The 12,965-nt window shown below is 43.5% G+C and overlaps 1 protein-coding gene across 2 annotated transcripts in view; it reads left to right on the top strand.

Moving 5' to 3' along the window:
• The window catches only part of KAZN (kazrin, periplakin interacting protein), a 721,176-nt gene that overhangs the window by 182,686 nt on the left and 525,525 nt on the right, over positions 1-12,965 (top strand). The window lies entirely within an intron of this gene.

Genomic DNA, 12,965 nt, shown 5'->3' with positions numbered 1-12,965 from the left:
GTAATAATAAAAGTTCCAGGTGCCCAAGCAGGACATTGATGTTCCTTATTTATCCACAGAACAGACAAGATATATGCAAGCTTTGCCCACACCACTGTGCCTCTACCCTGACTGGCAGGGGCCAGCGGGGGCTTCAGTTTTTCCACTGTAGCTTATCTACTGAAATTGCCCAATAGGATGCCAGTTAGTATGGGGGTCTGCCACTTTGACATTCAGCTAGAGGGAAGAGCACTGGGACTGCAAAACCCATGTTGCATCTTTGAGATTGCAAACTCTTCAGTGCAAGGACAGTCTTCTTATGTGCTTGTACAGTGCCTAGCACAATGGGACCATGACTCTGAGTGGTGACAATGGGCACTGCCTCACAACACAAATAATTCTTAACAGCAATGCTGGCCACTGAAAAGTAATTAAATGGTAACAGCTTTGTCATTAACACTGTGAGCTGGATTTGAACCCGCAGCCTAAAGGTGAAAAAAAAATGCTTGACACTGTCTTGAGCACACCCTGAGCAAACCCATCAAGGGGGGAGGCTCTCAGAACCTGGCTCCAGCCTGAGTCCAAATGTCTACACTGTTCTTTTTAGTCCTGCACAGTGAGCCCAAGCCAGCAGACCCAGGCTCTGAACCTTGCTGCCCTGGGGGTTTTGCTATGTAGCTGTACCCAAAGACACTAATGTCAAAAGCTAGGAGGGGGATTCACCCAGCAGGCCATGACTACTATAATTCTCTGAGAGGTTCTGTATCAGCAACGGGTCAGAAATGGGATTAGCCGGGCAATCTGTACTTCATTCTTGGAGCAGAGCGGAAGAGCAGCAAGAGGTTTCTGAGTTAAAAAGGGACAAAGACAAGGTCATCTCCTCCACTGGTGCAAATCAGCAGAGCTCCATTGAAGTGACACCAGCAGAGGATCTGCCCCCCAATGTCTAGCAATGCTGCAGGGTCAGGAGGTGAGCCATCCTGCATGTCCTCACAGAGGAGTAAGAAGGTACACAGTATACTCTTACTTCCCTGGGCCGAGTATCTGTATCACAGGCAGCAGCATGGAGGGGAGCAGCCTCCTCATGAGGCCGCTGCTTCCCCTACACCTCATGCAGGTAGGTGGGATGGGACAGGAAATAGGTGGAGCACTGGTTCCTTACCCCTGTGATGTGCTGGAAAGTATATCCTGAGCCAGATATAGCGCTCATGTTGTGTATGTCCTCTCAAGAATAGGGGAATACCAGGAGACAGAGCTTCTTCAGGGGCTCGCCTGAGACTGGAATGAATTCCTGCAAGAACTAAGGACCATCACAAACCACCTCCCCTTAGCTCCAAGTCCAAGGTGTGTTTCTTTAACCTGCCTGCTCTAACATAGACATAACAATTAGCGCTTTGCCAGGTTTGCTCATCTATAGACACTTCTCCCCCTGCGGAGAGGATGAGAGAATAAATATGTAACAGATGTTAGTCACACTGCTCAGTGCATTACTGGAAGGCACTCAGATACTACTCTGATGAGCAAATTCTAAGGACCCGGGCAGAGCAGAATAGAGAGGAGGCAGATTGTGACTGCCTGAGTCTCATTCTGTCTGTGTGCTCCTAGGGCAGATTGTAAAACGACATTCTTGCCTACGGTAAGACACTGAATCACCAAAGTTCTACTCTACAGCCCTTTAGTGGGGAAAATAATAAATCTAGCAACATGTGTTTGTGGGCAAAGCAAGTCATTTGGGCCAAAGAATCAGGGGCAGATGATGAAATGGAATTCTTGGGTTTGTCTTGTTGTGTTTAGATTGTAAATTCTTTGGGACAGTATAGTCTGACCTATACGCTTTATAGCACCAGGTCAATTTCCATTGCGATAGAAATGTTTTTATTATAATAATTTGTCTCTATTATATATCCCGGTGGGAAATGCTCTTTCTTCCACCTAAACATTACGTTTCTAAGTAGTGTTCAGGGTTTATCTCTGTGCTTGGGGTGTACGTCAGTAAGACTAAACTGTATTGAGTAAGTGCCTGCCCACTACTTTTAAGGATAAGGATTAGTAGCTTGTTTCTTTCCAGTTGGTAGTTACAGCTACTAATGATTTTTTAAAGTATCATTTAGTATCAAACTTAAGTATGAACAAAGTTGAACAGAGGCAATCTGTAGATGCACTGCACAATGTTTCAAGATACAATGTTTTCTGAATCTAATTATTCAGCGCTCAAAATGCATTTTTATCCCACCAACCCCAAGTGCAAGTGTAAGGCGCCATCCTATTTGATAACTAGGATTGGTGGGCGGAGCTCAGAGAAGTAAGAAAAGGCCCCACCCTCTCAGGTGAGGAAGGGGCCACAGAGCCTAGTAATCCACAGATTGTGAGACAAAATTGAAAAAAACAGGGTCGGGGTGCAGGGTCAGAACAAGGGATCCTGAACAGAAAACCCCACACAGACCCACTGCTCCAACAAGGAATCCAGGGTGTCAGAGGATGCCACCCATAGGAGCGCTGTACAGACAGCTGACCGAACAAGGGGAAAAGCCCCATAGCTGCAGAGTGAGAGCACCACACACATAGTCTATCAGCGCAAAGCGTTCTGTCCACAAAGCAGGTACTGATGGGCAGAGGCGGTGCAAGATTCTCCATGCCATGTGAAGTCTGGCCTGGAGAAATGGATAGTTCTGTTGTTCAGTGCCCCCTTCAATGGTTGATTGCTCTCTGGAGACCATTGCAGGATTGCCAATTACTGAGCTTTTTGATTGTGGGGTTTGTGACATGCATGCTTAGGACTAGACAGCGACCACCAGCTCATTTCACACCACCCACTCCATAGATTATAAAAGAACTGGGTGAAAAGTAGTTTTCCTATCCTGCAAATATTTTTGAGACTTTGATAAAATTTCCCTATCTCAAATCAGGACAAAATGTTAAAGTCCTGGAAGTTTTTATGCACCAACATTGCTTCATTTCAATAATTCCAAGAGATTTAGTTTGAACTGTAATTATTTTTACTATAAATTAATTTAGATTTTGAAATTGTTATTTTGAACTGCAAGTTCATTTCACTTTGAAAATGTCAAAAATGGCCATTTCAACAACCTCAGTAAAATTGACACAGGAAATCTGAAACGGACCCTTTCCTGTGAAAAGTTAAGTTTCAACAAATCAGTTCTGATGAAAAAATGTTTTGTCAAAAATTCCTGACCAGCGCTAGATTATAATGATGTTCAGTCACAGAACTAAACTGGTGACCTGGAGCTAAAAGGCTTTATTTCCCATTACAGATCCACTGAGTCATTTCTCACATTAGCAGCTCAGCCAGCTGAGAGCAAGTAATAAGTACCATGGCTTTGGGAAAACTCATCCAAGTCAGTAGGGCTTAGCAAACCACCTAAATTCTGAGACTGGCAGGTATGCCAATTTCCTGCAATATTCTTGGAAGATCTTATTGTATTAAGTGTATGCATTATTATGAGCCAGGACTGTATATAACATCTCTGGGGTAGGGGGAGATGTGACAGATGTGAGACTTGGGAGTTCAAAAGACTATATTGAAAATGTGTTAGACAAGGATGGACTTCTGGGACAATATGTGTTACTGGAGTTCCTCGAGAATTCCTCATGAGAAGTTAACAAATTTCCCAACTCCAGTTATGCAAAAATGTAGTTTTTTGAAGCTACACCATAGGGAGAGGGTCACTGCCTGCTGATTACCTGTTACAAGAGGCAAAGATCAAAGGTCCAAGTTATATAAAGAAATGGCTGATCTGCCCAGTCTTTGTTCTGGTTCTGGATCTAAGATGGATGAACCTGCAACCCTGGGGAAAACCCAGTCGTGAGTTTTTAAGCACTAAAAGCTATCAGAGCCTTGGTGATCTCTGGTAAGCATTCTAGCATGTGTAGAGGTTCTTTTATTGTTTTAATATGTTTTCTCTGTAATGCTTTTACCTTAAGAATAAAGGTGCTTGCTTTCCTCAGCTATGTGGTAACTTATAACTGTGGGCAATACACTGGTCACAGCCCTTGAAGACAAGGCAAAACACAGGTTCTGGCCTTTTAGGCAGACTAGCTTGCTGGGGATATCAGCAAGCCCTAAAATCTCCAGTCAGGAGGCAGTGAGTCACAGGTCTCCACCCAGGAAAGGTGACCACTGGGAGCCAGAAGTGTAAAGTGCGGGCCCTTGATGGACCCCGGAGGCAGAATATGGATGCAGGTGCCTGAACTGTGACAGGCCATCTGACTTATACTTGCCAGTCCAAGAGTATGTCCACACAAGACTTTTTAAGAAAATAAGAATGGCCATACTGGGCCACACCAATGGTCCTTCTAGCCCAGTATCCTGTCTTCCAACAGTGGCCAGTGCCAGATGCTTCTGAGGGAATGAACAGAACAGGGCAATTATCAAGTGATCCATTCCCCCATCCCATACCAGCTTCTGGCAGTCAGAGATTTAGTGACACCCAGAGCATAAGGTTGCATCCCTGACCATCTTGACTAATAGCCATTGATTGACCTATCCTCCATGAACTTATCTAATTATTTTTGGAACCCAGTTATACTTTCAGCCTTCACAACATTCCCTGGCAACGAGTTCCACAGGTTCACTGTGCAGTGTATGAAGAAGTACTTCCTTAGGCAGCAGCTTTAAAACAAACCTATTACTTTCAGTGGGTGACCCTTAGTTCTTGTGTTATGTAAAGGGGGAAATAACACTTTTTCTCCACACCAGTCATGATTTTATAGACCTCTATCACATCCCCCTTCAGTCGTTTCTTTTCTAAACTGAACAGTCCCAGCCTTTTAAATCTCTCCTCAGATGGAAGCTGTTCCAGACCCTAATCATTTTTGTTGCCCTTCTCTGCACCTTTTCCAGTTCTACACTATCTTTTTTGAGATGTGGCGACCAGAACTGCACACAGCATTCAAGATGTGAGCATACCATGGATTTGTATAGTGGAATGCTGATATTTTCTGTCTTATTGTCTATTCCTTACCTAATGTTCCTCACAATCTGTTTGTGTTTTTGACTGCCGCTGCCCGTTGAGCAGTTGTTTTCAGAGAACTATCCATGATGACTCCAAATTCTCATTCTTGAGTGGTAACCACTAATTTAGACCCCATTGTTTTGTATGTATAGTTGGGATTATGTTTTCCAGAGTGCATTATTTTGCATTTATCAACATTTTACCTCGAGTAAAATCGATTTGCCAAATTTTGGGTAAAAAGAAAAAACATTTGGCAAGTGTTCACATTAACTTAGACAAATGTGTTAACTACCTTGAATGAAATGGCAATCAATTAACTCCATGTAAGAAGAGCCACCTATCTCGTTCTTAATCTCATGCTAAATCTGTCCTTGGTAAAACACCATTGCCTACCACTGCATACACTAATCATCTTGGCATCACTCATTCTCAGCTGCACTGTAACAAACAGAGCCCTGCAAACATCGCTGTGCCAAAAAAGTGCCAGTTTCAGATATTCATCTAAAAACTCATTTGAACAATGAACTGGGTGAGGAGCAATACTCGGAAGCAGTCTCCTCAGGCAGCATCTGTTCCTAAAGCTAGAAGAAACTGATTCACTTCTCTGCCCTGTCCCGAGTGGAATGATATTTTTCTGGACAGATCATTGAGGGAGGCTTTAATTAGCACTCTGCCAGTTTTGCACACAAATTCGGTTGTGAGCGGTCTTGTAATGGGTCTCTGCTGAAATCTGGCAGTGCGTCTGACTTCACAGTTTATGGATTAATCAGACGGGTTCAGTTTGATGATGGATTCCAAGGTTCTCATTTTTACAGATGAAGCTAGATACACTATGCCTGATTTTCCAGAGGTGTTGAACACCCACAGCTCTGGTTACAATCGATGGGGAGCTGCCTAGGCTCAGCACCTCTGAAACTCAGGCTCAGTGGGAGCTGATTTCTCTACCATATTGACTTGGATCTAACATCTATGGCAAACTCTTGACAAACTCAGACAAGCAATATAATGGGTGGGGAAGATGCTCTTCCAGGGCAGTTTGGTAGCTGCCAGCTTGGTGCACACACAGGACATAGAACCAGAGCTGCTACATCATGAGATAAAGATCCAAGGCTCCTTAGCGGAGTCGGTAACGGACTGATATCCTTTGTGATAGGCACAGACCTGTAACACACCCTCACCAGTGGGTTACAGCAGCACATGGGGCCACTGCATAAGCGGAGAATGATCCATTCTAGATATTTATAGGGCTGCTGTATGGAATTTAAAACATGGGCTTTGCCCAAGGCATCCCCTTAGGCATTAAACTTTCATGAAGCCCCTTGTGCTGGCGTGGATTTCTGCAGCGTCTCCTGTGTGGTGCGTGTGAGGAGAGTGCTGCAGGAGCTGATGAATGTCTGAGTTGCCTTTCCCCTTCTTCTCTTTCTCCTTCTTTTCCTCTCTGTGTGCCAAGTGTCGTTTCTCATGTCTCCCGCATGTCCGTGCTGATGGATGAAAGGGAGAAGGTTGCATCGTACTTGTGCGTTTTTCTCTAGCGTCCCAGCTCTGGCTGTCTACTCCCTTTAGCGTGACCAGCTGCTTTGATTACAGCTTTGCGTGCTGCTCACAAGTAGCATTTGTGTTAGCATGTTGCAGCATGTTGCAGCCTCCAGCTGCCTCTTTTCTTGCACTGGTGTGGCCCTTTTTCTGGGGCCATAGGCCTCCCGTAAGAGCCATTTTTGCCATTGCTCAAAGCCATGGTTGCTGCTCAGCAACAAGCACTGATCTCTGCACTGCTGCACCATTAATCCCCCGTGGACTTTCCTGGCAGAAAGCTGTGAGCTGTACAGGCTCTAATGCTGCAGAGAATGGTTGGTACCCTCTTCCTCCCTCTCCCAGACCCAGCATTCCCGTGAGCTCCAAGGAAGTCTGCCAGTGAAACAACAGCAAGGTCTAGGGAAGGGAAAGGGTGATTCCATCTGCACAGTCCCCTCCAGTCACATAATCAGAGGGGCCAATCCAGTCCCTTAAAAAGGACAGAAATGTAAGGATGTTAGAATGAAATGGCCCGTGTTTTCCCAATGCCTGGATAAATCACACCACTAAATATTTTCTTAATTCCACCCAGCTGTATGATGATGCCCTTAGCCAGCCTCAGAATGAGCTACGGAATTGCAGCCTTTGTCCTTGTTGGTGTCATGACACCCATCACTTAAATGCGGCTGCCTCTGGGTGGAACACAGCAGCCATTATAATCACACCAGCAACATTACCCCAAAGTTTAGGCACACAAAGCAAAGAAAAACACTGTTTCCAATTCAAGCAAATGGACATATACCTAGGGTGTGTCGCTGTATTACCTTGACTGAAATTTTGGCAGGACACTGAGGCAAAAACCGTGACTTTGCCCACCTATCTCCCTCTCCCCCTGCCCATCCAAAAAAAGAAAGTGCTGTGGGATTTTCAGTGAGCACAAAGGGAAAAAGCTTTTACTCATATGAAAGACAGTACCTCCAGCCCCAGGCCGGGTTACTGGTTCAGCACAACGGACTTGGCAAGGACCACCTATGGCAACAGAGCAGTTTCCCCCCGGAATCTCTGAACCAAATATTGACCCAGACGCACACCTGATCTGATCAACTCAGGAGATCTCATGAGGCTCGAGGCCAATGAAGTGTAGTAGCTGCTGGAATAGAAATGGAGCTAAGTGGTCAAAACAGGAGGTCCCCCACTTTTGATTGGGCACTGTAGGATGTTCTGCTTTCTCTGTTTAATTACGACTTTCCCGGCTTTCATTTTCATTCCCAGCCTTAATATTCTATCAGCATAGGTCCTGGCACCAACTGGATTTCATTGCCTTTTATTTAACTACTGTGTGGATTAAGTTTAGTTTGCTGACTAAAGTTTAGTAAGGGAATAAAATGCGAGTGGGCATGTGCTGGGAAAAAAAAAAAGGGCTGAATTGTTTGGGAGGTAAATGAAAATCCCCACACATCCCACCTGAACTGATGCTAGAGTATGGTGTGACCATTTCTAGAATGAAACACTTGTGATCAGGGCTGATTCTGCCAGAATCCATGTTAGGGTTGGGGAGATCTCCGGTAAGTTTATTAGCATGTGTGATGGTTCTTTTATTGTTTTTAATGTGTTTTCTCTGTAATGCTCTTACCTTAAGAAAGGAGTAGCCTTGCATAGGTAGTGCTGTGTGGTACCGTATAACTGTAGCAATTACACTCGTTAACCTTCTCGGAAGAGAAAGCAAGCAGGTATCCTTGGACAACCCGTCTGTGCTGGGAATAACACAGTGAAGGCAGGGAATTGTACAGTCTGGAAATACCCTGGTGAGAAGGTCTCGAACCCTAAAGGCACCATCCGGGGAGCTGGAATCCTGAGAGCAGGTGCCCTTGATGAGCTATTGCAGGGAAATTTGGGTGAAGTTGCCCTGTACTCTGATGGGGTGGACTAGAGGTTTTCTGGCTGGGAACAAGGGCTGATCTTTCACACAAGCCTGTCAACAAAGACAGGGAAACATGCCCAAAATATGCAACATGCCCTCAACAAAAAAATGTGCATTAGGCTGCAAAAATATACAAACAGTCCTGACTGACTTGGTAAACACTCAAAACACAGCCTGCAAATAAAGCCCAATGCCTACCACATAACTGAAGAGGAGAACAAAGGGCGATGAATAGCCAAGAGTCCTCTGTGAATTAAACCACCCTTTCATTTAGCGGGCAAGGAGATGTTTCAGTCAAATCCTCGCCAAGCAAGGGCCTGTTTATATTGAATTATACCAAGAGCTGCTCCTTTAAACCTCCTTCCCTAGAAATTAGTCACATAAGACAGTGAATAAGAGATAACAGACTTTTGTTGTTTAAAGTACTTGTCACCAACACCCAGCCAAACACAGCTGATAAGGCTTCATGGGAGGAGGCCGGGAGCCCAGACTTCGCCCACCAGGAAGGGAAAGATGAAAGGCTCCCTGACAATAAAGAAATCAGGAAGCTGTAGCAGAAACTCATTTCTTTCTCCAATTGGCAGCAAAAACTGAGGCAGAGACAGATTGGGTTTGTAAGGGTGAACATGGGGATGGTTCAAAATAAAAGGAAGATTATTACAGCGTGAGGCTAAGCAGCAAATTCCGTGGTAATGTCATCAAACAGCAGGCGGAAGATCTAGAGGATTATACATAAAGCCAACATAAAGGTGTTTGAAGACAAATGCCCCTAACATGTCATCTTCACATTGGATGAAATTCACCCCAGACAGCAGCACCAAGACCTGTGCTTAGAGGCTCATGCTTGGCCTTACACACAGGGGTAAATTTCACTCTTTGTACAGTGAATACTAGCCCAGACTATTTTACATGTTTAACACTTAACACAATTTTTTAGTCAGTAAAATTCACAGCAGGAAGTATTTAATAGTGGATAAAGCACTGGCCAGGGAATCAGGAACCCTGGGCTCTAGCCATGGTTCTGACTATGACCTTGGACAAGTCCGTTCACAACCTATGTGCCCGGTTTCTCCGTCCATCCTTTATTTTGTCTGTTTGGACTACAAGTTCTTTTGGGCTGGGGCTGTTTCTCTCATTGTGTGAATACATAGCACAGTGGGGCTCAGCTGGTCTCATTTGGGGCCTCTAAGTGCTACTGTTATTTAATTAATTATTGAGGAGATCATATTGCTCCACTAGGTCCGTGAAAGGATTTTTTAAAGCTTAACTCCAGATTAACAAAGAGTTGGATTTTTAACTTAGGAATTTCCATAGTTTTTTTAAAAAAAACTTTATGTTCATCTTCCATATTAGGGTCTCTATTATCTTGAGTATATATGTTCCAGTGTATGAGATTTGTCTAAAACTGTTGCCATCGCAATGTTCATCCACAGAGCATGTGGAATTGAGGATGATGCTTAATTTATGGGCCTTCTCCCAAGAATCCCAGCCAAGCAGATTGCTGTGCTGTACTTTAATGAAATCAAAGCTTGGATGTAAAATAAACAGCACGGGCCTCAGTAATGATGAAACTGAACTTTTCTTGATAATAGGGTTGTTATGTTTCCCTCTCTCTCTTCTGTTTTTCATTTTGACATAATGCTAGGTCCTTCACCGGCGAGAAATAACATGAGAGGGAAGAGGAATATGACTGTAGATTTCAGTGATCCTTGTACTCAGTCATCTGAAATTGACCTAATGATAGGAGCATTATAAGGACAGCATGATGCTACCTTTCCCGGGAAGATAGCAAATCATGGAGCCATACTTTTTAGGTGTTTCAGGTACAGTTCTTCAGTTTCCTTCTTGGAGGTCTTCCCAAATGGAACATTTTGTACACTGATTACATCTAGACATGGACCAAGGGAAAATGTTCAGTTCGGGATTAGCTTTCGGGTGATGACTGGAGTTCAGATTCAAGGACAACCCTTGGCTAGGGTTTTGGTTCAGTTTCAACATAGATTAAATCTCATGAGCTGTTCTTACAAGATTCTGGCCCAAAATGTTGGGAGATTAGTTGTTTCTCACAAGTTTTTTCCTGTATCTTTTGCTGCATTTTAACTGGTTCTGAATAAGCCTGAAACAAAAATGGCATGGGTTGGTTCAAATCCAAGGATTTGAATCCAGAACGTTTTCTCCCCATTTCCCGCCCCCCAAAAATAAAATAAAATCATGGGAATTTTTGATTGAAAGTTCCAGTTCAAGACCTTCTCTAGTTGGTGCCTAGATACTGAAGCGATGGGCATGTTACAAATAGTGGTAATTATCTGTGTTTTCTTCTCTAAGATAAAAGGATGCTACCAGGATTCTAAGTATTCTGGGAACAGATTTTTCTCCTGTGGTTCAAAGAGGCTGAAATCTATTCGTATCTGACCAGCTGAGGGAGCTCTCAGCTGGCATAAAGCCGTGTAGCTGGATTCTATGCCATTTCCTCTCTTGGCCCCAGTTTAGGGGTATGGAAAAGTGTGTGGTAGGAATGCACTTTGCTCCATCAATCCCAACTGGCATAAAGTCCAAGGCGGCGTATGGGGGGACGACGGCCTTTTCTTAGATGGCAGAGTTTAGAGCAGCCCTTAAGCAGCTTTAAACTCCGCTGGAACCAGGGAGCTGCATCAAGCAGTTCTCAGCAAGGATGAAGATTTGGCACCAGGTTTCCAGTGAACCATCAGGAGAAGTGGTTTACATTCAGGCCATATTTCAGTTTTCCTGTACCATACCTTACAAATATGATTGTAACTTAGATTCCTTAGGATTTCTTCTGCCCTTGGCATATAATCTATCAGCACCCAGAGATACATTTTGGATGTTGGGCATTTTATATATGACAGTATGCCTTTTGCTTTTGGAGTTCTTTATCTGGATGTGTTAGGTTGGAAACTTCTGCTGGTGATTTTTATTTTATTATTATTTTTTTAAAGACCTAAACTGAAGACTTACTGTGCTAATCAAAGCAGACTTAACATGTGTTTTGATGTATTTGCTCTTTCTGATTTTGGCGAGGCACTCTGGGATTTTTGTGAAGACTTGAATCATATTGTATTATTCAACAGATTCCTCAGTTAGCTAATGTAGGCTCAAAGCTCACTGTTATCTACACTTTCCCCTTGATTAAATAATACATTCATTTGCAACATGAAACAGCTAGCGGTAACAAAGAGTACATCCAGCTGGGGGAATGTATTGAGCATATACAGTACATGAGGCTAAGAGCAGGAAAGTGAAATATGGCCTGGAAACTACTGGGAGTAGAAAGTGGATAATCAAAGCAGCATATGTCTTCCCTCCTTGTATATTAGACATCTGCATGGTTTGGGGTGAGTTTTTGTTTATTTGGTGTTTTTTTGGTAGTGCCATTGTGTAACTTGTGATTGGTCAGCATAAGCATAAGATGGGTCTTCTTAGATATGAGAAATTTTCAAACATGTCCTGAAATTCAGAGGGAAATTCAGAGAATTTAAAAAATAAATAAATCCCTGACTGTTACAAAACATAATGGAATTCAAAATGTGTTGGAATTTACTAAAATTTCCATTCACTTTTTTTTTTAAACCAATAACTCTAGTCTAAACCCTGCCCTAGAGGAACTACTTCATGGAGCTGGCAGGGTAGCTCATTCTCTGCTTTGAGGGACTCTGCTGAGGCTGCCATCAAATTAGTTCCTGATGTGATGGTGCTTTTGCAATGTGCGTATCTGTCTAGTGAAACCACCAAAAGCTCATTTCATCCAGACAGTTGAGCTGCCATCAAATAGTAAGAAGTCAGTCACCACAAAGATGGACTGGCTTTGAGCCTGCAATTCAGAGGTGAATGAATTACTTGGTCAATGATCAATCCTGAGCCACCTGCTCTCTTCCACTATCAGAGAAACATAGTTTAAAGCCTTAATCTAGTAGAGAGAGTCATGCAGGCCTATCAGTGTCCCCAGTAGGGCTCTTTGCAGGTGAAGGGGTCCACCCATGTAACTGTGTTGCTTAAGTTTGGTGTTGTGCCTGCCATCAAAACCGTATATTTCTAAACCCCCACTCCCCAAAAGCATCCTTTAGAATCATTACCAATATTCACATTATCCAATACGCCACGCCACGTTATATAGAATGTGAATAAATAATACTGAGGTACATATTATTAAAGACAGGCTGATTTTCACAAATGGTCTTGGACAAGGTCCTGTCACAGGATGTATGCTCTACGTTTGGGATCTTTAAGTAGTGGACCAGGCATACAGTTCTCCCTAGCTATTTCCAAGCCAAGTTCTCTTGTAGCGTAGATGAAATCTTGCATCAAACCCAACACTCTTGATGTGCTGTCAGAGCTCAAGCATCAGCTTAGAAGTGGCCAGGAGCCACGCTTACACTATTGAAGGCAAGAGCTTGGGCCCTTGTTGATCTGTGCAGACTCACCTTTTTATTTGCATCTTGTGGAATGTTATTAAATTTGGAGGAAAAACCACCCACACATGAAGTAAATACAGTTCCCGCCTGAGATGACTTCATTTGGAATCACCAAGAGACTGTTTCATGACAACATATTTCCCCAGCCCC

This window comes from Chelonia mydas, chromosome 18 (genome assembly GCF_015237465.2).
Source record: "Chelonia mydas isolate rCheMyd1 chromosome 18, rCheMyd1.pri.v2, whole genome shotgun sequence".
Lineage (NCBI taxonomy): Eukaryota > Metazoa > Chordata > Testudines > Cheloniidae > Chelonia > Chelonia mydas.
This window is presented reverse-complemented; position numbering and strand designations above follow the sequence as displayed.